The sequence below is a fragment of the Balaenoptera physalus genome (genome assembly GCF_965194825.1).
Source record: "Balaenoptera physalus genome assembly, chromosome: 14".
Classification (NCBI taxonomy): domain Eukaryota; kingdom Metazoa; phylum Chordata; class Mammalia; order Artiodactyla; family Balaenopteridae; genus Balaenoptera; species Balaenoptera physalus.
The window spans coordinates 33,812,040-33,838,144 of record NC_138893.1 but is presented as its reverse complement, the minus strand read 5'-3'; the positions used below and the strand labels follow the sequence as shown (position 1 = coordinate 33,838,144).

Sequence of the window (26,105 nt, the reverse complement as noted above, 5' to 3'; positions counted from 1 at the left end):
ACGTGACTACAAAGTCTATGAAACCGAGGTGCTTTCATTCTAGAAAAATCTATAGTAATTCCAACTACCTGCCCCCCACTCCACCAGGAAATTTGTTGGGATGTTTGTTTTCAACAATACCATCTGTGACTCCCAGTTTGGTGGACTGACTGTGGGGCAGGAAGGGGCTGGCCAGGCACCTTCCAGAACAAAGGGGACCTGGCTTGGGGGGGGAGGATGGGGGGTCGGGGGGGTGAGAATGCAGGTCACAGGTTCATCGCTGCACTCTTTGGCAAGTGACTTGGGCTCTCCTGGGCCTTCTTTCCTCTCCTTTAAAATGGGCAGGATGCTACACACCTTAAATGGTGTTTGTGAGCCTTAAGTAAGATAAGCTTCCCTGCCAAAGAAGGGTGGATTTCAGAATATAGCAAACATCTTGCCGTTTGGGGAATGTGTTATTCCAGGGAATAGTTTTCAAGTGGGGTCAGACTGTGTTCTTCCTTGTGTTCAGGGGTTGCACTCAGAGTGATAATAAGAAAAGTATCATAAAATAATTTCTGGGTTAACCCAGCTGTTGGCCGTTCATTTTTTCCTTTTTGCTGGGTTGCCCCCTCTAAGACCTTCCTCAAAGCGCCAAGCAGCAGTGGGAAGTCACTGGAAAATGCCCAGGGGAGACTGGGAGAGGACTCTAAGTACCTCCCTCACCCCATAAACAACTCAAACAACCTGATAAGACATTTCTATTCTGTCCCCCAAATCTCTCCTCTCTTGCCAGTAGGGGTTTCTCCCTCCCTGGGCAGAGCTCAGCCTAACTGGCTCAACCACGTAAAAACCTGCGGTTAATAGACGCTGTCCTCACCTGAAATCGGTTTAGCAACCCTATCCTTTTACTAGAGCATAACCTTCGGGCCTTTACCATACTGGTCCATGCCAAATTCTTAGCAAAACATTTTTTCCACAAGAGAAGATGTCATGCCAGTTGCTACGAGATTGTTTTCCCTCCATATTTTTGCGTCAGCAACATTGTCGTGGGCATGTGAAGCTGGCAGGAGCCTCTTCCGTCACTGCCAGACTCCTGGTGATGTTGCATCTGTTGCCTTGGCCACCTCTGGCTTCCTCAGTTATGTGCAGCTGCTACTGGCTACATGCAGATCCCTCTTGGGCCATGTCCAAGCTCTTCACGGCTCCCTCCACCCTTTCCAAGCACTCACCCTGGTGGTAGGGAATTCAGTGCAGAGACTTGAGTGCCTGTGCGATGGGGCCGTTGTAACCCCAGGACCCAGCACTGCACCTACCCAGGAAAGCTACCCCCAAATTTTTGTGGAACAAATCCATGTATATCCATCGACTACCGGGTGTTATATATTACCCTCCATATAACCTTCTACACTTTCTTGCTGTGGAAGGGTGTATTAGTTTTCGAGGACTGCTATAACAAAGTAGCACAAACTGGGTGGCTTAAACAACAGAAATTGTCTCACAGTTCTGGAGGCCATGAAACTGAGCAGGACCCTTAGGGGTTTTCCGGGTACAAAAGCCCTTCTGTGTTCCCTGTTTCTTGTTTGTAAAAAAAAAAAGGCTTTAGTCTCCTAGGCTTTCCCTGAGTTTCAGAGAGCAGACTCAAACAGTTAACTAATTAGCGAAGTGAGGGAATACAGAAACAAAGGGAAAGCAGTCAAGCAAGAAAAGTAATGATAGCTTACTTAAACAATAGTTCAGATAAATAAAACATAGAATAAAATAAATTAAATGAAAAATTTTTAAATTAAAAAAATTAAAAAATAAAAATAAAATAAAATAGTTCAGATAATGAAACAGAGTCCTAGCTCCCCCTCAAGGGATATACATAACAATCTGATGCATATCTTTGAGCTGTTCTGCAGAAACTAAGACACACACCCAGGTGGAGGATGGTGACTACATGCTGACCACAAGCACGCAGACCCCAGACTGGCTGGAACCAGAAACTGATGATTAAGATTCCTGAAACACCACCCTGTTACCTCACCACCAACCAATCAGAAGAAAGTCGTGTACCCTGCAACTCTCACCCCAAATGTTGCCTGTAAAAACCCTTCCCTGAAAGCCATTGGGAGTTTGGGTCTTTTGAGCACAAGCTGCCTGTTCTCCTTGCTTGGCACCTGACTTCATTTTAACTAATTACATCTGCAATGAGTCTAAGTAAGGTCACATTCTGAAGTACTGGGGTTAGAACTTGAACATATGAATTTGGGGGTTGGGACGTAATTCAACCTAGAACGAGGGTTACCAAGTGGTAGAGTTACTTTCCTTTGTCCTCAATTCTGTTGCTCTTTCTCCATTTATGTTAGAAGAGGTTGAAACTTGCATAGATTTCTTTGAAGTATGGACAGAACTTTCCTTGAGGAGGACCAAGGAAATGTTCCTCACCTTAAAGCTTATAGAATTTTGGGTTTTGTCTGAATATGACAACTGAGGCTAAGAATCTTAGTGATCACATAAATCGTGCTATTCCATCTCGACCTTGTGTATCTGTGAATAAACCATATTTTCTCTTTGGAATCAGTGAATTGTTTGCACCTCATTTTTAGCTGTGTGACTTTAAGTAAAATGTAGTGCTATCTTGTGACCGGATGGACACAGCTGACACAAGGTTTGTTAGAAGAAACCAGAAACGATAGAAATGGCAAACCTTTTCTCTACTGTTTGCTCAGACAGACGCTGCTCTAAGCACGGGACTCATCCCACCGCCCCCAACCCCACCAGAGGGCTGCTGTTAACAATCATCCCATTTACAGGTACAGAGACCATGCACACAGAGAGGCCAGCAGATGGCGCCAGAGCTGGGTTTGAATCCAGGCCGCCTCATTCCCACCTGGGAAGGCACGGGGTGATTCTGACGCTGTAACCAGGCTAGAGCTTGTGTGCCCGTGGCAGCTACAAAGTAAGTTTGCAGCAAAGTAAGGGTTTATTGCAGGGCGCCGAGCAAGGGAGTGGGAGACAAGCCTCAGATCCACTCCAACTTGTTCTTTGAGTTAGGGTTTTTTTTTTTTAAAGGGAAAGAACAAAGAGTCTGGGATTAATCATGTCTTGTGACATTTCTATGACATTCCTTAATTGAGGTTTCAGAGTCAGGATGTCTGTGGTTTACGATTCTCTGGCCGGGTGGTCCATGGCTTGGGGGGGTCTGTTAGTTCATCTTGCCCTGGAGAAACAACCTGAATTTGTAGTTAAGGGTGATATCTGCAACAGTGATTTTAGCACATTAACGATGTTATTGACAACAGCAATTTTCGTAAAATAATGATGCTATCGACAACAGCAGTTTTAGTCATCTGACTTGTGGATTAGTGTTCAGTTAGCTCAGGGTTGAGGTCAGAGGGGACAAGAAAGGGAATAAAGTTTTAGATAGAGAGGTTCTTCATAAACGCAGCTTTAGGGGGGACTCAGCTTGAACACCTCACTCTAATCCTGGCCATTGCCTAGAGCCTCTCGGGGTAAACACAGCCCCCGTGGGAGTACAGCTACCTTTCAGGGAGCCTTTGAAGAGCATGGTGTTGGGAGTGGAAACTTACATGGATTATAGTTAATTTTTACCACCTACATTTCTGGCCAAGAAACTGTCTTGATAAGATGCAAAACTCAGTCAAGTGCCTGCCAACAGTGCCACAGCCTCGGGCCATCAGGCAGTTGGCCCTGCCCCACACTGGCCCTGGAAGTGTCACCTCTTCAGGTGCCTGGTGGAGCCTGTTCCCTTTAGAAGTCCTCCAGCTCCTCTGTCTCTCCCCTGCCTGTGGCTGGTGCTCTCTGGGCAGTTCTCCGTTCATTAACGGTTCCCTCAGGGTTTAAGGCAGAGGAAAGAAGCTAATACCTAGTGTGGAACTTGGCAGAGGGGAGGTTGGCAGGAGCGTGATTGGAACCAGTGGCTTAGATGCACGGAGGGGATTTGCCGCCCTGCTCTGCTGGCGTCAGTGCCCTGACGCCCAGCCTGGCAGCACCATTAGTGCCTTCAGGAGTGGCTTGGTCTCCAAGGTCATGGTGAAGACGTACACATTTTAGTTGGGGAGAGAGAGGGAAAAGGGCCGGTTGTGGAGGACATCTCTGCTTCCCATGAAGTGACAGAGAATATGCCCCAAGGAACCCTAGTCAGAACACACCAGGGGCTGGGGCAGTTTTCAGAGCCCAGAGGATCTGCTTAAAGAATGGGCTTCTGGTGACTGGTTAAGGTGGGGTTGGGAAGAAGAAGAAAGGGGAGGGACTGGACGGGGTGAGGGGGAGAAAAGCCAAAGGTGGCCAGGCTCACCGTCTTGCCTGGGGCTTAGCTGGAAATTTTGCCTTGGGGTTGACTCATTATTATGGCTAACAGTTATGGAGGAATGGGAAGAACTGGCCTGTGAGTGGCTAAGTCATTTTATGGACAAATATGTACCTCTGTTTTCCTAACTGTAAAATGGGATGGCAGCTTTCCAGGATGGCATAGGGCTAGGAATGTGGGTTTTGCAGCTGCAGCACTGCTGGCGTTCCCGTCCAGCTCTGATGCTTTCTGTGTGAACTTGAGCATCTCTAAGCCTAGACAATCTCTCAGCAGTGAATGAGAGAAACACACTGGGGTTGGGGGATGGGGAGAGATCTCTATGCGACCTACATGCTGAGGACTGAGACCTGAATTCTCCATGCTGGAACATGATTTTATAAGCTATGCCCATGTAGATCTGACTCATGCTTTCTGGGTTTGTGTAGATAAAACAGAAACTAGCCAGAGCAGATTCTAGAGAACAGAACTGGTTCTGCTTGGAATCATGTGAGACAAATCAACAGTAGCTTGTCAAAAAACTGTAGGTAGGACTAGAGTCTTGGGAAACCACCATATGTTAATGACTGAATTTAGTTTTGTGAGTATCTGCATACATGTGATGTAAATTTAAATTCTAACCTTCTCACAATGCTAAATCTATCTGTGAAGTGTTAAAAAACAAAATTCAAGTGAGTAAATTTGAAGATCTAATTGAGTTTATTAAGTGACGGATGAATCGGGCAGCATCCATTCTACCAGCCAGAAGGACACTCGGAGAAGGTTGTACAAAATGGAAAGTTTTTTGTTTTATTAAAATATTTATTTATTTATTTTTGGCTGCATTGGGTCTTCATTGCTGTGTGCTGACTTTCTCTAGTTGCAGCGAGCGGGGGCTACTCTTCGTTGCGGTGCAAGGGCTTCTCACCGCGGTGGCTTCTCTTGTTGCGGAGCATGGGCTCTAGGCACGTGGGCTTCAGTAGTTGTGGCACGTGGGCTCAGTAGTTGTGGCACACGGGCTCAGTAGTTATGGCTTGCAGGCTCTAGAGCGCAGGCTCAGGAGTTGTGGCACACAGGCTTAGTTGCTTTACAGCGTGTGGGATCTTCCCAGACCAGGGCTCGAACCCGCGTCCCCTGCTTTGGCAGGCAGATTCTTAACCACTGCGCCACCAGGGAAGCCTTGACCCTCTTTTTAAATGTTGCAGTTAAACATGACAGTTTGTAAAAAATTTCCAGAGAGTTTATAAACTCAGGTGGTCCATCTCTGTTTAAGAATCTAAGTGCACGGACTTCCCTGGTGGCGCAGTGGTTAAGAATCTGCCTGCCAATGCAAGGGACACAGGTTCGATCCCTGGTCTGGGAAGATCCCACACGCCACGGAGCAGCTAAGCCCGTGCACCACAACTACTGAGCCTGCGCTCTAGAGCCCGAGAGCCACAGCTACCGAGCCCATGTGCCACAACTACTGAAGCCGGCATGCCTAGAGCCTGTGCTCTGCAACAAGAGAAGCCACCGCAGTGAGAAGCCCGCTCGCCACAACTAGAGAAAGCCCATGCAGGCACAGCAACAAAGACCCAACGCAGCCAAAAATAAATAAATAAATAAATAAATTTAAAGGAAAAAGAATCTAAGTGCAAACTTCTATGTTTCTCGTGTTCCTTGATATGAATGGAGATACTTAAAGAGGGGGATGCTGTGTTCATGGCTGGAGGCAGGTGGAGATGGACTGTCAGTATCTTATTATTTTGATGGATTCCTTTCCCCTTCCCCCCACAAAGATGTGCAGAAAATTCTAGGGTGAGGAGAGGAAGACAAATATAATGGTATCCAGTCTTTAGGGCCTGTTTTGGTTACTGACTTTCTAGTTATCAATTTGATGTACAAATGTGGTTTTTTTTTGGTTTATTTCCTTACTGCTTCTCAAGGAAGATAACAGTAGGAGATTTGGTCAGAAAACCCAAACAGCTCCGAGTGTGTGTATTATAGTGAATTCTGTGCCTGCATCTGCTGAAAATGGGCCCCAGGTAAAGGAGTCTTTAGAACAATCACATGTATTTTCCCATCAAAGCCGATGAATTAGATTTTTGTCCCCTGCAATATCTAGGAATTTCTAAGTGAAGATGCTGCACAAATGTAGCTTTCAGGTTTGCATTCCTGCTTTCAACTTCGTATAATTACTTAGGGATTACTTTGTATGTACTGTCAGATATGTCTATTTGCCAGCCACTGTCCCATGCAAATATTTGACTTGAAAAGAGTGTGTGTATAAGGAATGGCCGCATGTTCGGATAACACTCCCAGATCATTCCATTTGGGAAGAATTCCACTAGAAAACACACCCACTGTTTCTTCCACTGATTCAGCTTTGAACCTGCTTAAGCCAATTTGTTGCTATTCTGATCATGGTCAGCAGTTATATTAAAGTCCTGATAAATCAATTTACAAGTCAAGCAGTTTCGCACTGCAGGGTATTACTTTGTGGGGAGAGAAGAGATGGGAGTAGTAGCTTGGGATTCATAATCGATGCACCTCTCTTGTATAGACCCTTTTCTTAGAGTAGGATTTTGTGCAGGCATGCTATAAAGCAAATCTTATGAAGCCTGAAACAGCACAAAGTGAACTTTCCAGGGTTCTCAGATGCCCTGATTTGTTAAAGGTCAGGTTTCTCTCTGTGGGGAAGTTGGACCCTGAGTACAGAGGCAGGTTTATGCCTTAAGATGAACTTGTGAGTGCTATGGTACCCAGTGTTTCCAAGAACCAGAAGAGCCATCTGGGGTGAGGGGACAGCTTTGATCTCCCACCCCCAACTGGATCAACAAGAGACAGACATAGCAAAGAAAGAACCTTCTTGGAAGTGTTGCCATTTGCAATTTTTTTTTTTTTTTTTTTGCATAGAAAGTGGTGGGTAGAATATTGTGGCTGGGAGTTTTCCTGCTCAACTAAAGCCATAGTTCTTTGATTAAATCCATATCTCCTCAGAAGATTATGACCCATCCAGAAGACTATGCTTCACTTTTGAGTGCTGGGGAGGACAGGAGGCCTGCTCTCATAATTTTGTTTTTATTAGAAGCATTTATCACACTGTCATAACTCTTACTTTTTTTTTTTTTTTACTCTTACTTTTGTATTAAAATTTCCACATGGCATTTTTAAAAGACATAAAGTAAAAGCTTTGTCTTATTGCAATTTTTTTTATTGAAGTGAAAATCACAGGACATAAAATTAACCATTTTAAAGTGAAAAACTCAGTGGCTTTAGTATATTCACAGTGTTGCACAATCACCACCTCTGTCTAGTTCCAAACATTTTCATCACTCCATAAGGAAACACTGGACCCATTAAGCAGTTGCTTTCTATTCCCCCCTCTACCTAGAATCCTGGCAGCCAGCAATCTGCATTCTGTCTCTATGGATTTATCTATTCTGATATTTCATATAAATGAAATCATATAATATGTGGCCTTTTATGTTGCTTCCTTCACTTAGAATAATATTTTCAAGGTTTATCCACATTGTGGCATGTATCAGAACTCCATTCCTTTTTATGGCTGAATAATATTCCATTGTGTGGATCTGCCACATTTGGTTTATCCATTCATCTGTTCATGGACATTTGGGCTGTTCCCACCTTTGGTTGAATGCTTTGTTTTGGAACTAGACACCAGAGCATAGGACACTAAGTGGCAACTCATATGATGGCAAGATTCTTTGATGGAAGAGTCACTCCATGGTACCCATAGCAAGGGAGAAATGATAATTCTATAGGAGACAGAAAGAGAAAAAAGTTCCTGGTAATTGGCTAGTCCATAATGAAGACTGGAATGGCTCTGCTTTATCACCCCTGATTTACCTTGGTTCTCAAGATTGATTAGACAAGGCATAATATACACTAATTAGCAATATTTCCAACCCTGCCTTGCTTCACAGTTACCATTTTAAAAAATCATCCATAGTTCAGTAGAACTTAAACATTTCTTTTCATTTGTATATTTGCCTGCCACAAAACATTTGTCTTTATTTCAATATTTTTTTCAAGTCAACTTTCCTCAAACAATCCACGGTGAAATTCTACAAATAAACCACATTTCCTGTCACTTATGGAGACAGAAAGTCGAAGATGGAGGAACCCTTAGGCTTCAGTTTTAGTTCCTCTAACGGCAAGATTTTTCAGTGTGTGGCATATTCCAAGACCTCACCACTGAGAACTTTTCCTTGAAAAAATAATACAGGAGCTGGCCTATTTTCTGCCGTCAAAGTTTGATACACTCTTTTGATTCATTTAAAATACGTGGACTCAGTGCTTTTAGAAATTTTCCTTTTCTGACCCAATGGAGAAATCCACCTCGATAAGAACCAGTCAAGCAGATTGCATGCTCAGACTCAGACGTGGTGTTCTTTGTTTTTGTTTTTTTTACCAATCTTTGTCAGTTAATCTGAAGGAAATCTTCACTGGCCATTTGTTAGAACAAAATTTTTAGGGATGTAATTTTTACTGTAATTTTTAGGGATGTGTCCATAGGAATTTTTAGGGATGTATCCATAGGAATTTTTAGGGATGTGTCCATAGGAATCCCAGATGGGGTTGCATAGAACAGTGTTTCTGTCTATGGCTCCAGAGGGAGCCCCCAAGGAGTCTTCCTTATCTTCCTAAGTCTTGGTGATTTATAGTTTGCATTCTAGTCTCAGAGAGCACAGATCTCATGAACCCCAAGGTGGTTTGCTTTGCTGCTGGTAATCTAGTTTGCAAAGTTATTGCTTTCAAGAGATTCCTAATGTGGTCTTAGATATATGGTCTCATGTCAAATTCCAGTGGAGAAACGAGGAATAATGCTCTCCCAATCGCTCCTAGCCTCGGGTTCCAGTTTCCAGTTTTATGACAGGTAACAAGAGAATAACGAAAGAAACAGATATTCTTAGAGCAATTAAAAACGTGCATGGGAACAAAATGAAATGTAGTCACTTGTTTTTAGTCAGTTTTCTCACCATCCTTTTGGGTCCTCATCACACCCATTCTCAGTCCATCTTTTTCTTAGGCGCCCATTGATAGGGACTGTGGGTGATTTTGAATCTGATGTCCTTGGTTCCGAGCTCTACCACTTACCATCTGCGTCACACTGAGCAAGTTACTTAACCGCTCCAAATAGCAACCTCCTCATCTATAAAGTGGCAATAATTCCTAGGGGTTATTGTGAGGATTAAGTGAGATCATATATGTAAAATGCTTAGCCCTGTCCTAGCTACTTAAACAAGGTACAGTAAAAGGTCCATATTGTTGTTATTCAAGTAAATGCCAAACATGTCACTCAACTTCAGTTCTTTGAGAAAAACATCCATCTGAAACATATGAGATGGTTTATACTTAAGTGTTCGTGTTACCAGGTAACATCAAGACCATGACAATGAGTGTAGCTTTATATTCCAGAGCAACATAATGTTGATAAATGGAGCAATCCCAAATTCAAATGGAAAATCTGCTTTGCTGGAGGAGAGGGTGCCAGAGATTCTAAGCAGGATGAATGTGTGTGAAATCGACTGAAATTGACTGCTGAGAAATAGGATTCCATGGGCAAGAACAACTGCTCAGGAATTTAAAAAATATATGGTTGACAACGATCAATATCCATTACATAGGTTACCAGCAGGAATTTACCCTTTTGATAAGTCGTATATGTGTCCAACAGATATGTATTGAATTCCCAAGACCAGCCATGCAAAGTCCTGACACTGGGGAGCAGAGCCCCTGTCCTCAAGGAGCTCATGGTCTGACTTTGTGCAGAACACATTTGGAGCAGAGCGGTGGTACACAGAACCCTGCAGGGCCCTGATGGCCGCCTGAGGCTGGGTACCATAGGGAAGGGGGAGATTTCCCCTCTACCCCTGTTGAGTTCTTATAGCTGCACTAATAATAAAATTGACACAAGACAGATTAACAGGAGAGAAAGAACCTTTTTCATTCATGAGCATGGAGGTTTTATAGAAATAGGACCTAAGAAGTGGCCAAAGCAGGCAGCTTTTATGTTTTTCAGACGAAGAAACAGTAAATTTGAGAGGAATTGACAGGACACAAAAACTTAGGTTTTGGGTGCTCAATTAGTGATGAATTTAAACAGAATTCGGTCTTGAGGTAGTCAATGAAAAGAAGTAACAAGGTTTGTTTATTTGTTTATATAGGCTTCTCAGCCCGAATTCCCTATCTCTGGCAATAAGGGTGTCCTTCTACTTCCAGATGCAGCGAGTGTCCCTTTCACATGAGAGATTTATTTCCTCCTTTCAGGGAGACAGAGAGGAGGGTCAGTGTGTCCCTCTTGCATTGGCTGTTTCTTAAGTCACTTTCATTCAAAATAATATGTCACGAGTCACATTTTGGGGCAGCCTGCTCTGGGCTCCAACAGTACCCGTGAGCTGAAGAAAAGAAGTAGGTAAATAAGCCCGGGGGGTGGGGGTTGGAGAGGCAGGATCCTTCCAGTGGATTCTCTGGCTGCTGAAGGGAGCTCAGCAATTTTTGTTTGTTGCAGCCAAAAGAGTATTAATCAGAAGAGACATCTAAAGAGGAAAAGTTGATTGTTTGAGGACCTTGAAGTGAAACGAACAAAGTGCTCAAAAAAAAGAGAAAAAGGCAAGAAAACCAAATCTGCATCACCAAGGAGGGAGATGTGCTGGAGGCTGACCACTGGGAACAGAGGTGAAGACCATCGTGGTGAGCAGGTGAACCTCGCGCATTTGGTGTTGCTGGTGCACAGGGCAGGTAGGCTGGGGTGGTGACAGTGGAAGTGGGCCAAGTGGCAGGGACCACACGTTCAAATCTTGAACTCTATCCATAGGTGACAGGAAATCATAGAAAAGCTTTATGCACAGGAACAATGGGGTCAAATTTCTGGACGCTGTTAATTTTTTGCTTCAATTTTAGAAAATTGCTTCTCTTTCATCAGTTTCCCTCTCTCTCTTTGTCCTTCTACATGTTCAGTAAGAAAATGGGGTGATGAAAATTAACTGTTGATTTCTCTCCCTTGCACTGCATGAGTGATTGCAGCTTTGCAAAGCAACTACCCATCTGCTGCATCATGGGCTCTTCCCAGGAACAGTGCTGTTAGCTGAGAGATTTGCGCATGAACTTTTGAGGTATAAGTAAGGGAGGCCACCCCTGGGACAGTGCCGTTGACTATGTGACCCATGGCGGGTGTGTAGGCACAAGATCAAATGTCATTTATTTGACTCTTTGCTTTCCTAGAAGCAGGTCACTTACTATAAGGAAGTTATTAATTCTTTCCCAAGCCTCAGTTTTAAAAATTGGCCCCTTTCTGCATGTTCCCAGGACACTTGTCAAGTTCTGGTTTCCTTTCTTATGGTAACTGCTCCTTTCTGTCATCTTGACATTTCTAGCTTTTGGGGAGAATTCTGTGCCCGTGGTCCTCCAGCATCTCTGCTTCCTTCTAGACACAGATTTGGTTTATCTATCTATCTATTTATCTATCTATCTATCATCTGCCTATCATCTATCTATCTATCATTTATTTATTTAGGATCCTTTGCTCTTTTCCTTTCATGGCCTTCTAATAATCATCTTTGGCTCATTAGATGTCTTCTAATTAACACTCTTTTGGCTGCAAGTAACAAAAATCATCTGAGCTATTTTCAGCAGGCAGAATTCTTTGGAAGGGCGTTGGGGTCTGTGGCAGAACCAACCCAAGAACAGGGACATGACGGGGTCTCATCAGAGACTAGAGCCAGGTTGCTGCTGACATCTCCTGCAATTTATAACTCCCTACGCCCACCCTAGTAAGGCTGAGTGGCCTCTCTTGGTCTTCATCCCAATCCCTGGGGTAGAGGCTTTTGGTCTGTGGTTGGGGGATGGGAGAGAGGTCATTCTGTGTCAACATGACCATTCCCACTGCAAGCCTATGGATAGGGAGGAGGGGGCAATCCCTCAAGAATGGCACCAGGCAGAAACCAATGAATTTGACCACACGAAAGTACAGTTTGGCTATGTTTTTAAATAGAGGCTGGAATTTTGTTGTTGTCGTTGTCATTGGCGTTTGAAAAGAAGAACTTGTTGTCCTACTGAGTCTTGTAAAAGTCATTCAAGTTATTATATTGATATTTATTCTTCTCTTCATTTTCTTTGCATGGATCTCCTTTCCCTTGATCCTTCCAGTCAAAAAATTCTACAATCCTTTCCCTTGGTTTTTTCTCATTACTTTAAATTTAGAAGTACATGCATTTGTGTGTGTGTGTGTGTGTGTGTGTGTGTGTGTGTGTTTGCAGACTGAGCTGAACCTGGTGTTCAGACATATCTGAGCATGTGTGATAATGGGTGGGCAGAGGGCTATAGACTGGAAGTGCGGGGAGGAGAGATTTTTGCACTAGAGCAGAGGGGGAGCTTGGGTTGAGGACAGCAAGGCTCACACCTTGCAGATTTGCCTCCAGTTCAGAATCAAGAACTTAGTCTCAGCCCCGTAGAGAGTGTGGCTCCTGGCAGAAGCTGTAGGACCTAGTGAGGCCCTGGGGTGCAGGTTGCACTTCAGTGTGTGATGCACTTCCCTCTCCTGCATGGAACAGTGTGGCTTGGATGTGGTGAAGACCCCAAGGACCTTCATGCAGATTTGGCTCCTCCAGGGACACAGGACTGAGAGCACCAGGTGATGGCACTCTTGGCATTGACAACTAACTCCATTAGTTGGATTTGGTTGCAAACGGAAGAGACCCCATCAGACTGGCTCCAGCACAAAAGGGGACTAACCAGTGCCTGCATCTGTCCAGTCCAGGACAGATCTTTGGGCCTGGATGGATGAAGAAGTTCAAATGATGACCCTTGGGCTCTCCATCTCTCTGAGGATTGGCCTCGTTAATAAAGGCTTTATCCACCTTTAAGGAAACATGCTGTGCTCAGGTGAACATCCTTCCAGGGTAACAAACTCAGTGGAAAGATACATTGTCTCTCCCGTTATTTGTGGAGAAGAACTCTGAGTGGCCAGATTGGAGCTGTGTCCACTTTTGGACCAATCATTGTTGCTGGGGAATGGGATCTGTGGTTGGCTGAGTCCAGGGATGGTGCCCCATCTTGTGGCTGTGACTGAAGTTCTACCAGCACGATAGGGAACGGGGGAAGGGTCCTGAGCAGACAAGACACACATTTCCACTACAGCATTATCCTGAAGGGCATCCTATCAATGGCCAGCCCTAGGGAGGAGCTACCTCAAGGGGCTTTTTGGATAGCAGATATCAATGACAGGAAGATGAAGAAGAATGATGTTACAAGGACTATACAAGAGCACACGTGAGATACCCCTAGGGAGACCCAGAAATGCAGAAGGGTCTGAGGTCCCACGCTAGCCTCCAAAATCTAAGTGAATATTGTAATTGGACCCCACTGGTGGCCAGCCAGAGCCTGGGCAGCCTGGGAAGTGATGCTTAGTTATAGCCTGAATTGTCTTAGTTTACGTAACCGCGGAGGGTGGGAAAGCACATTTACTTGAGAAGTGTAGATGAGTGCCTGTCACTGTTGACTGCACATTTGATATTTGTGGTCATAAAAATTTGGAGTGAGTCCGGTCATCCCAGCCATGTGAGTCTCTCCAGAAATGTCCCACTATATACTTGGGTTAAACAGGGTTGGGGTTTTGCGAGGGGAGTACAACGGAAGGAAAGAGCAACCAGGGAGTTAAGGGTATTTGCAAGGAAGTGTTTCTACTGCTGGACTGTGGAATTTAGCCTGGGCAAGGAAGTGAGGTTAGGATGAGGGTTCTGGATAGGGAAAAAAATGGTCAGCTTAATGGACTGCCTGAGGTCTTTGCTAAAGAGGGAGCGCTAGAGAAGGTGAGGGGAAGGATAAGAGGGGGTGGTCAAAGAGTTGGATGTTACGTTGAGATTTTGGTGGGGGCACCATTATTGGTGATGATTCCAGTTGTGAGGCTGCAATGCAGTAGAGGAAAAGATGACTGAAACGAAGATTAAAAGAAAGAAACTGGGTGGTCAGCGTGTGGGGGGGGTCATCCAGATAGACGCTGAAGTCACTGAGAATAATTGTAACAGTAGGAGGAGGAGCAAGGGAGTGAGGCAAATGCCCAAGTCATCAGAGAATGGGGAGGATCGACCCGGAGGTTGGTAGGTGAAAACCATAAGGAATGGTAAAGTCTGATAATGGATGCTCTATTCCCAAGAGCTTCAGCACCCCCAGGCTTTGTGGGATGTGAAGTGCAGAGGAAAAGCGGCCTCCGCTCGAGAGGGCTGCAGACAGGGCTGCCTCCTTAGGGTCACATACAACGATCATCGTACCACATTGTCATCTCTCTGAATGGCACCCTGTGAACTTTCTCAAATGGTGGGCTTGGCTTCAGGGAAGGGGTATGATTAGAGGCCATCAGATTCCCCGAGGAACAAGAAGGAAATGTTCTGAGAAGAGGCTGAGGGATTTAGGGGTGTGTTGATAATTGAGGCAAGAAGAAGGGTTCTGGAGGGCAGTGAGGTGAGGGATGGAGAGTTGAGGAGGCTGCATGGAGCAGAATGTAGAAACTTACATGGAGCCTGCTAAACACAGAGTTGCCCATGTAAGAAGCAGCCCTTTTACAAAGTGACGGCTGCAACTTACAGCATCCAACCTAATAAGTTTGGCTTGGTCCTCATGTTAGAAGCCACTGTGTGTTTTTTGTGTTCCTGGCATCATGGAATATGGCCGAGCCACGCGGCATGTGGGATCTTAGTTCCCTGACCAGGGATTGAACCCGTGCCCCCTGCAGTGGAAGTGCGGCGTCTTAACCCCTGGACCACCAGGGGAGTCCTCAGGGAACGTCTTTTACAACAGATCACCCCATGGACTTCCTGCTGGGGTTGAGTCTCAGTAGTCTTGGGGGGTGACCCTAGGAACCTCATAACCAAACCCTAGGAATGCTGCGAATGCTATTTTAAGTCAGGCCACCCAAATGTGCCCCTGTATCACTGTTTTTGTATAACATGGTAGCAAACTGCCAAAATCTTAACTTTTAAAGTGTAGACTCCCTGCCTTATTCTAGAAAAGATACTAGAACCTTTATAATAATACATTTAGTTTAACAAGATTTAAAAACAAAGATGAGTAAAGAAATTGAGGTCAAGGGAAAATAAGGATATGAAAGATACGATGAAGCCCAAGGTGAGGTTAGCACATAAAGTGCCCTTTGTTGTGATCCCAAGTGTGTGGCTGTGCTTCTTGGCCTCCAAAGCTCAGGAATAAACAAGATTCATGGCATGTAAAAGATTAAAAACAAACCAGTGGTTCGGAGAAGTGCAGCTATTTTTGTTACCGAGAGCTGAGACATTTCTCCTGTGGGTCTTCAATAGGAGGCCCAGTGTGATGTAGCAAATGATATCCTCAAAAACATTCAGAATATATAATAATATATAATAATGCGCTTCCCAGGGTTGTTTCTCACTGTATCTTTCAACGTAGGTCAAATATAATGGAAAAGTATAGTTTAGTAAAAACTTGTATATGGGAAGCAAAAATGGTTCAATTATTCTTTCTAAGGGTCTGGCTGACTCAAAAGGTTGCATTTAAAATTAAAGGAACGAATGGACGGTGTGTTCTCTAAGCAGTCCATCAATATTATTTCTTGCAATTAAGTTAGAGTTGCTAAGTATAGGCTAGCAGTGAGTTTGATGGTCTGTCCTCTGATAAGTAGTGACATAGCATCGACCGAGTCATCCTTCAAGGGCAGATTCCTGGACTGGAGATGGGGTGGGCATCCTCTTAAGAAAACTGAGAGTCTGACCAGGACATGTGCCTGAGTTGGGGCTGGTCCACCTGCCCACGGAGGTGGGTCACAGAAGTACCTGTCAGCAGGGCCAAATTTTTCCTTAGAAAGCAATTCAGGATGTGTTCTAACACCTGGATAATGGGTGAGTAAAGGCCCCACATTTTATGTCAGTCTTAGCTAGGAAAGCCTTTAAAGCAGATCTATGCACTGTGTGCATTTTTGAGGTCCTATGCTGTGCTAAGTGTTAATGATAAAGGCAAACTCCTTGCCTTCATGGAGCTTGCTTTCTGGTGGATGGAAGATGGAGAGCACTGATTTAAATGAATGAATAAATAAAATGATAATTACAAGCTGTGCTAAGGGCTTGGACGGAGGAAGATAAGATGAGGTGAGAAGGCCCTTCTGAGGAGGGAACGCTTAGGTTGTGCACTGAACAAGACACTGACCTTGCAAAGGTCTGGGAAAAGAGCCTTCAGGAAGAAGCAATGACAAGAGCACGGATGGAGGCAGGAAGGGCTCGATGGTGAAGGCACTGAGGGCAGGTCTGTGTGGCCGGAGCCCAGGAGCTGTGTGGGGAGGCGTGAGATGAGGCTGAGAGGCAGTGGAGGCCTGGTGGAGGAGACCTTGACAGGACACAAGACAGTCTTGGTTGTCTCCAACTTTAAGCCTTGTATCTTGTTTGTATCTTCTTTAAAATGACTTAGTTGCAAAGTATGTCCTTAGGGAACTCAATGAGTAAATTTACTGTCCAAGTTGGTTAGTATAACAGTTATAGTTAAAATTGGGAGGCAGCACAGTGAATTTTATGCTGTGTGAATTATATCTCAATTAAAAGAAATAGTGAGGGCAAGGGTCACATCTTGGTGACCAATGTGTCATATATCCAGTTGGTGCTCAATAAATGATTTTGATGATTAGAAAAAAAAAGGTCGACTTTGGAAGGGTTGATGTTTAGTCCTTTGGATAGTCCTTGTCTAGCGTGGTCAATTGTTTATTTTGACCCCTTCTTATTTGTGACAACATCCTGTTCGTGCGGGGAATGCTATCTTTCGGTTTGGTAGTCAGAGTTGTTCTGAGGATTTTCAGTCTTCCATAAGGTATCAAGTCATTAGGGAACAAGTGAAAAAAAAAAAAAGGTGGTGTTGGGGGAGAACCTACTCCTGTATCATTCTTCTGGGAAAGATCTACTTTTCTAAAGGGAAATTCTTACCAATGCCAATTGTTGAGGTCCTGATAAGGTAAACGATATAGCATTGAGTTGTAATAACCCAAAGCTGGCACTATAGACTATCTTACAAAGGGAACCCTACTCTTCTTTGTGTGCAGTTGGTTTCAGGAGTCCCTACAAACAATTTCTTTGAAGTAGATTAAAACAAGTTCTCTGCTTTCTTGTTCATAGCATAATTCTGTTTCGCAAACACTTTCTTCTCAATTAGTATAATACACAGGGAAGCTTTAGCTGGGAGCAGTTCATGATCACAGATGCCCAGGGAGAGGCCTGCGTGCTGTTGATGGGCTGGGGTGGGCTTCTGGCTAGTTTCTTCTCTTTTGTGTTGAATCTCCTCTCTATGGAACTGATAAAAGCCCCATCGTTCACTTAACCCTGAAGAGATGGTGTGTGAAGTGATGGTCTTCAATTTCAAATGTTCCCCCCTTTTCTTAACTTGCTTTATTTTTAATTCTAGAATGGAAAACAAAAGTTAGTGCTCTTCCTCAAAGATGGACAAATAGGGGGCTCTTTGGAAGACGTACATTTTTTGGAAAAGGTAACTTTAAATATTACGTGACACATGCTTTGTTGTAAAATATTCTATCCATACTAAAGTTGATAGAATTATAGAACTATAGAGTAAAATGCCTCTCCATTCCTCTCCCAGGATTAAGGAATGCCAACAATAGATGGCTATGCTTTCAGTTTCCTGTGCATTTATAGATACTCGTATCCATATGTGTATATATACATGTGTATATAGTTTTATTATTTTTCTATTGTTCTACATGATTTAAAAAATTATTTTGTGTTTATGTTATTTACAAATTTTAAAAATTTTGAAATAATTACAGATTCATAGGAAGTTGCAGAGTCAGTGCAGAGAGGTCCCCTGTACCCTAACCCACTTTCCCCTGAAGGGGAATAGAATATACCACCCCAAAATATGCCACTTTGATGTTTATTTATTTTTTATTTTTATTTTTGGCCGTGCTGGGTCTTAGTTGCACCACGTGGGCTATTTATTGCAGCATGCAGACTCTTAGTTGTGGCATGCAAGTGGGATCTAGTTCCCTGACCAGGGATCGAACTTGGGCCCCCTGCATTAGGAACGTGGAATCTTACCCACTGGACCACCAGGGAAGTCCCCAAAATATGCTACTTTGGCATATTGATGACTTTGAATTAAAGTTACTTAGGAAACAGTTGAGGCAAGAAGGATGCTCTGACCTCCTTTGTCGCCCAGAAAACAGGAAATACATCTCCCCTGTGAAAGGTACCGATCCTGTACCAGGAGGGTGGAAGTCATCCTTATCAACAGAGACTGGAATTTAGGTCCCAGAAAGCTGTATAAAAACAAACCTTGTTACTTCTTCATTAATTTACTATTTCAAGCCCAAACCCCTCTGTCTTGTCAATTCTTTGCAAATTTATTGTTTCTTTGTCTAAAAGATATAAAGGTTTCCTGCTTTGGCCACTTCTTTGAGTCTCGTATTTTTGTGGGGCTCCCATATATACAAAATTAAATTTGTTTTTCTCCTGTTAATCTGTCTTATATACATTCAATTATTAGACCAGCCAAAGAACCTAGAGGGGAAAAAGGGAAAATTTTTCCACCCTACACCCCCAATATCAAAGCCAGGCAAATGACATTTGTACAACTTAGTTCTATGCCGTTTGATCACATGTGTAGGTTTGCGTGACCACCACCTCAGTCAAGATGCAGAACTGCTCCATCACCACAAAGATGTCCCTTGTGCTGTACTTTTATAGTCACACCTCTGCCCTTCCCGTCCACCACCATCTTTAACCCCTTGTTACTGTTTTTTAAAAACATGAATTGTTAACCTACTATACCTATTGATCTACAATTTTCTTTGTTTTCCCCTCTTAACAACTAGACCCGGAGAGTTTTCCACATTAGCATAGAAATTGTTCTGGGAATGCCTATCCACTGCATATTATTCTGACTAAATTACATGTATTACATGTTTTTGGGGTTTTTTTCATGTTCTGGCTATTATCAACAAATGCTGCATTTAACATCTTTGTGCAGTTAATGCAAGTATGTGTGTAGGATTGAGTCCTATGAATGAAATTTCTGTGTCAAAGGGATGTGTATGTTATTGATAGATACTGTCAAGCTGACCTTCAAGAAGCCTGTATCAGGGCATACTCCCCTCAACAATTTATAGGAGCAGGAAGTCCTGCTTTATGCAGTGGTTATTTAAGGCTGGTGGCAAGTTTTATTTCACATTTTTATGAATTTTCTCCCTTTGAGTGGAACAGGGTCTCAGGCAGTATATTATTACACTGTGGGCAGATTCTTTTTGCAGTAACCTAGCTTTTCTACAAATGTATTCGTTTCCTAGGGCTGCCATAACAAAGTACTGTAAACTTTGGCTCAGAACAACAGAAATAAATTGTCTGGCAGTTCTAGAGACTGAAAGTCTGAAATCAAAATGATGGCAGGGCCATGCCACCTCTGCAGGTTTTGGGGAAGGATCTGTTCCAGGCCGCTCTCCGACCTTCTGGTAGCTCCTTGGCTTGTGGCAGCATAACCCCAGTCTTCATAGGGCATCCTCCCTGTGTGCATACCCATGTCCACATTTCCCCTTTTTATAAGGACACTAGTCATACGGGATTAGGGGCCTACCCTACTCCAGGATGACCTCATCTTAACTAAGTTCATCTGCAAAGACCCTGTTTCCTAATAAGATCCCATTCTGAGGTACTGGGGGTTAGGACTTCAACTTTTGAGTATTTGGAGTGAGGACACAATTCAGCCCATAACAACAAGTGTTACAGACAAGAACACGCCACTCCAAAACACACAACAGAATACTTTCTTTTCTCACTCTGGACAGAATTCTTTTCTCATCCCCTGTGTCTAGCGGCAGGTCCCACATTTGACTCAGCCGCCCAGTGATAGACCATGAGTGCTTTCCCTTTCCAGTTGCTAGTGTGACATGGAGCACATCTGGAAAGAATTAAGTCGAACTGAGATGAATTCAAGAGACCTGTTCATACTGGGCAAAACCAGAGAAGGGTTCCCCTGAGAGAATTCTACCTGTCCAGTAGGGCCCACCTGGTCCAGGTGTGCAAATCTGCAGAATTCATAGGAATGCTTTGGCTGAGGTCTTTATGACAATGACTAAAGTCTAACTTAAGGCTAATAAGCACATACCCTGAAATAGCAATCTTAACAGAGCACTGGTATGTGCTAGGCACTGACCTAAGCTCTCGACCTGTATAAACTCACTCAGTCCTCACAATGACCCTACAAAATAGGTTCTGTATTAATAGAACTCAAATAGACAAGTACATTGAGGTATGTCTTTGAGTCATGTTCAGTTCCTGGCCCTTAACTGGTGAGCCCAGTTCTGCTTTCCCCTTTCTACTCATTTTAACTTCGGTGAAGCAATGAAAACTTAATTTCACAATCAGCTGCCAGTGCCGGTGTGAAAGTAACTCAAGAAAACATGGCCTTTGCACAGTTGGGTATTTGTAAAGGGCTAGAGGGAGAGAGGTCTCTTAGCCCATATCAAAGTTCTACTTTCTAATGAACTCTAACATGTGGAAATAAATGAAGACCATCTAAATGAGAACAAGCAAAGGCTACTTCTTCAAAGCTTGCAGAAAGCAGGGAGTCAACCTCCATCACCTGCGTCCGGCTGAGACTCCAAGGCCGGCAGGGGAATGGGAAAGTTATACAATGAAAAGGAGAAAGATTTAGGTGTGCTCTGGCTGGAGGCTGTTGGCTTGGGGGAAGCTGGAGGTGGGGCTAACTAGAAGTACGCATCTTAAGTAATTGGTTTGAGAAGCTTTGAGGGGAGGGGAAAAATATTTTTCCTCTGATCCAACTTAGATTCTCTGACTGGGGTCCTATAAATTAGACCAACAAAAGACAAATTAACAAGAGAAAAACAGGGACTTCCCTGGTGGCGAAGTGGTTAAGAATCTGCCTGTCAATGCAGGGGACATGGGTTCGAGCCCTGGTCCGGGAAGATCCCACATGCCACGGAGCAACTAAGGCCATGCACCACAACTACTGAGCCCACATGCCACAACTAGTGAAGCCTGCGTGCCTAGAGCCTGTGCTCTGCAACAAGAGAAGCCACAGCAATGAGAAGCCTACGCACCACAACAAAGAGTAGCCCTCGTTCACCACAACTAGAGAAAGCCCGCACGCAGCAACAAAGACCCAATGCAGCCAAAAATAAATAAATTAATTAATTAATTAAAAAAAAAAAACAAGAGAAAAACAAACAGGTTATTAATGCGTGCAGCACATATGTGGGAGAATCTTCAGTGATGGGTAACTCAGAGTGGTTAGAACTTGGGCTTATCTAGCATCTTCACAAAGCAACAAAAAATCTGTAGAGAAGAAACAAGACAAAGGAGAAGGGTTTTAGGCTTCTAAGGGCATCAAGCTGTGGGAAGGTAAATATATGGGAAACTAATGGAAGGTAAAGGGTTATATGTGCAGGGAAATCTTGGCATCAAATTTCCGTCTTCTTCGTGGCCATAAGACTTCCTTGACAAAGGGGATTTACAGCATCCTCAATTTCTCAAAAGTTTCTGCTTTTTGTCAGATAAGGGAAGCTCTGAGAAGGCTTTTTTCTGAATCTGCTGATTCTCATTTACCTCCAACTCAAAATAATTGTTATGTCAAAGTGATGTATTTCAGGGTGGCGGATTCTGATCTCCTATGGCTTTCTCTGTTTGGTCCTGACTTGGAAGCTGGTGGTCACTGATCAAGTCCTGACCAACCTGGGCAGGTTACTGCAGAGGGTGGGGTCAGAGTATTAGTTTCAAATATGGTCCAGCCCTCATCTGTGTATTCTGTCTCGCAAACGTTATACAGTAGGATCTGATGGCATATTAGGAGTTCTCCATAATGAGGAGTAAAGACAATAATCCTTATAGCGTGTGTGGTTAAAAAAATAATTTGGGTCTAACTCGGAGTCTCTTGTTCCACGTGGTCCTATCTTATGGTATTTGCTATGCTTGCCTCTGGGTCCTGGTTACTGTGGGTGGCTTGAAGGGCCGTGCTTGTATTAGATGCTTTCTGTGGCAGGCTTGGCTTCCTTCCAGTCTCTTCTGTAAGAGAATCTTCTCCATGACCGTGTGATGCTGGAGCTCTCTGCTTCTCCCATCTAAGCCCATTGTGGCTACTGGCAGCCTTATTCTTTCCACGTGGCACATGGCAGCCATATTCTCCTAGATATGGTATTTGGAGGCGACGTTAGGACCCCTCGGGAGGTTCTCTTCCTATCCTAAGGGAACATGGATGCCTAAACTCTGGGTTTTACACATGGGGCTTTGCTGATCAATCACACCACACTGAATGTTGTAGGGCCTCTATTCATACTTTTGTTGTGGATTTTGTTTTTCTTCTACTTTCTGCCCTTGCTGTGATATAAGTGAGTCTCCCCAGCATTGCTCTGACACCCAGTGTATTGGACCAGCTCAGGACCAGGTGTGGGGACCTGGGGAAACCTGGGAACATCAGCAGCCCTCTGGATGGTGTTTCCTCCCAGGATGTAAGGTTTGAAGACATTGATGGATTTGAGATTTTCAGAGGTGGAAACTATATGAAAATGATTCGGCTTGATGAATAAATGGTAGATTTATGTCAAAGAATATTTTAAGTCAGCTGGAATTTATTGAGGGCTCTGTGGCTCTGGGGTAAGAGTGGTGGATTTGGGGCTGGCAAAGGCTGGTCAGGACCCACAAGGACCTCAGCGTTTGCTTCAGAGAAGAGAGAAAAACACCAGTGTCTGTGATCTTAAGGACCATTGTGTGGAAGAGGCCCAACTTTCTGAAGGCCACTTTGCTGAAAAACCACTCTCAGGGTGGCCAATTAATTAGCCAAAGGCCAATGGCCCCAAGAAAATGTAACTGCAGAACCAGCCCAAACTGGCTCTATCCTGTTTTTAACAAGATATTGAGTTGTTTTTCAGAGACAACAACAAAACTGCAAGTCATGCAGCCAAAGCAGGTGCAGAGGAGAAAATTTTGCCCTCAATTAATACCCAGAACCAAGTTTCTACCCCCAAAGGAACCAAAGGACCGGGACTTTACCAGAATCTGAACACAGATCCCTTTCAGAAGTGAAGGGTCCATTGTCCAAGAAGATCTGGTGCTGAAGCCCCTTTCCCACACCTATCGTAGATGGCCAAGCTCCAAAATCCTCGCGTTGTAACCTGGCCACCAGCGCTTCCGCAGACCAACCTCCCTCCCTAACTCACAGAAGTTTGACCGAACCTCAGATCGAGGAGACAGACTTGAGCCGTGCCTCCTGTCTCCTTGCTGGTCCACCTTGCAATAAAGCTTTTTCTTTTCTCAAAAGCCGATGCCATAGTATTGGCTTTTACCTGCATCGGGCAGCGAGCCCTTTGCTTGGTGACAAAAACAAAGCATTGCTGTCTGAAGGTTGGCAGTTTTTGTTTTTAAAATAATTGTTTTTGCTTTAGCAATGGCGGCCTGCAAGGGGCTTGACAGAGCTGGGGCTTAGTTTTTGGTGAGATGATAGGGACTTAGACACTAGTGACGATGTTGCATTTTATCTGAGTCCTGGGCTTCCAGAGAGCCGTGCTGACTGAGAAATCTCGCAGCCTTTTGCGTTCTGAGAAAGGAGTGACTGTAAGTGAATACTCTACTCTTGTGTATTCCAGCATATTCCAAGGTAAGAGCCACCTCCACCCTTCCTCATGACTCCCGTGAGAGTGGGGGATGCTTCCCTTGCCTACTTGCCTCTAGAAATCCCCAGCCTGAGGCAGGGGATAGATGGGCTCCAGGCTAGGCACTTACAGCTGGCCTCCTGTTCACACCTCCTGGGGTGAGAAGAAGATGGGTTCCAGGCTGAACATTCATTACCAGCCCCCTGTTTACATTTCCTGAAGCAAGAGACAAACAGGCTCCAGGACTACATAGTTATGACCAGACTCCTGTCTATATTTCAAGATCTGCACCTCAGTATAAAAACCAGCAACAGAAATAGGGTAAATAACCGGGCATTGGACATTTTTATGGGAGGAACAGAGTGGGACTAAACCCTGTTAAAAGATCAAGAGGTCATACATTTCCCATCCTTGGGGCAAGGGAAACATTGCACATGTGCAGAAAGGCTCCTTGGGGGTCAAAAAGGAGGGGGCGCCACCCCATAATATGTGATGCTAAGGCCATCCCATAGGCCTCTGGGCTGAAGTCCATCTTGGAGAAAAGTTGCGCAAGCATGTGGGGAGGGTCCTAGGGCAGGGCAGGTGTGGAAAAAGAAACCAGATAATTGGCCAAAAGTAAACAGAGACCCAGAAGAACTGCCCTGTATAAGTGACTTAACCGCCTCTTCACTGCGCTCCTCCTCATTAGGGGGGACACCCACACCCTTGCTCTCCGGGTGTGCATCTCTGCCCTGCTTCTGTCTTAACTAACAGTTTCTCTGTGTGCTCTCCCACTTGTTGTTGTGCTATGTCTCTAATAATAAACTTTGTGCCTGTTTTTACAGTTTTTGCCTCCATGAGAAATGCGTTTTCACTGGGGGCAAGAGCCAGGGGGTGTGGTGGCTAGGATTCCTGGTTTTCATCCAGGCTACCCAGGTTCAATTCCTGGGCCGGGAATTAAGACCTTGCTTCACACCACCACTCACTGCTGCCTCTCCGAGATTGAGCCCTCCTTCCTTTCCTTTGAAATGTTCCTCATTAGTGGACATCTTCCTTATAACAATAGCTTGAATAAAATCACCTTAATTGTTCTGGGGATTCCATCTTTCACTCTAAACAAACATCAGCAGGGCCTGGCAGGGGGAGGTCAGATGGTCACAGGGTCACCAGGGAACCTCGGCAGCACATCACGCGGAGCAAACCTGAGCAGGTGTGATTTGCGATGAGGAAGTTGGCCAGGAGGTGGCAGGCATCCAGACCAGAGATGGGCGTTAACTGGAAGAACTTTCGTCTGTGGTTATTCTAACAAGACCAGGCGGCGCTCCACTCCAGTCTTAGAAGAACCGAGAGCTGAGCTTTCTAATGAGCAGTACCCACAGCCAAACATCTAGGTGGAAAAGTGATAGCAAACATGTTGGTTCAGAGTTAGGTGTAGATACACCATTGAGATGATTCATTGAATATAACCTTTGGCTTTGTACCTGGTGCCTGGTAAATACAGACTTAACAACTTTAAGTGATTTTCAGTTGGGAGAAAACATGGGGTCGAGAGAGATTCTTTTTCTCCTTTTCTCTCAAGGACAAAGTTCCATGGACAATTGAGGTGGTTTCATTCAGGATATTGCAATAGGGAGAATGTTCATTAATGAGGGAACACCTCTAAGAAGAGGGAGAAAAATTGGGGTTTTATAAGATAAGGGAGTCATCGAGGAAGGGTGGAGGTGGGTGGTATCTTGGAATACGCTAGAGAATGGTGGTTCTTTGTAGTTAGGCCTTTCCCAGAACATGGTGGTGGTAGGGGGTGTTTCTCAACGTCACTGCTTTCTGGGAGCACAGGGATCACACAAGGCTCGGCATTGTCACCTCCAACTTACATCCTTTGAAAAAGTACCTTTTCTCTTACTTTCAATTCCAAGTGTCTGGGCACTGGAAAAGTGTAAACATTTCCACAGAACTGCCATGATGTATTTTTTAAAAAGTAGAATTATGTTGTTCCCTAGAAACTCAGTTCGGGCACCTGTATTATCAGCCAGCAAATGAATCCTCTGTCTCCAAATGCATAGTGATTAAACCTTTTTTCCCCACATATAATGATTTCTTTACAAAAACTACCTTTATAATTAGCACTTCTTTAGAAAGGAATGAAAGTAATTATGGTTAAATTCACAAATCTTATCTCTGTAATGATTTTAGCCAAGAGTTTCATCTCCAAATTCTTAGGTGCAGCAAATTCAAATTCCTTTTTTTAATTTT

General features: G+C 44.2%; 1 protein-coding gene across 1 annotated transcript in view; it reads left to right on the top strand.

Moving 5' to 3' along the window:
• Window positions 1-248: 248 nt before the first annotated feature.
• Window positions 249-26,105, top strand: part of PLPP4 (phospholipid phosphatase 4) — a 567,054-nt gene continuing 541,197 nt past the window's right edge. Inside the window, exon 1 of the mRNA XM_082424835.1 lies at window positions 249-2,902. The gene's annotated coding sequence lies outside the window, so the exon portion shown is untranslated. The remainder of the gene's footprint in view (window positions 2,903-26,105) is intronic.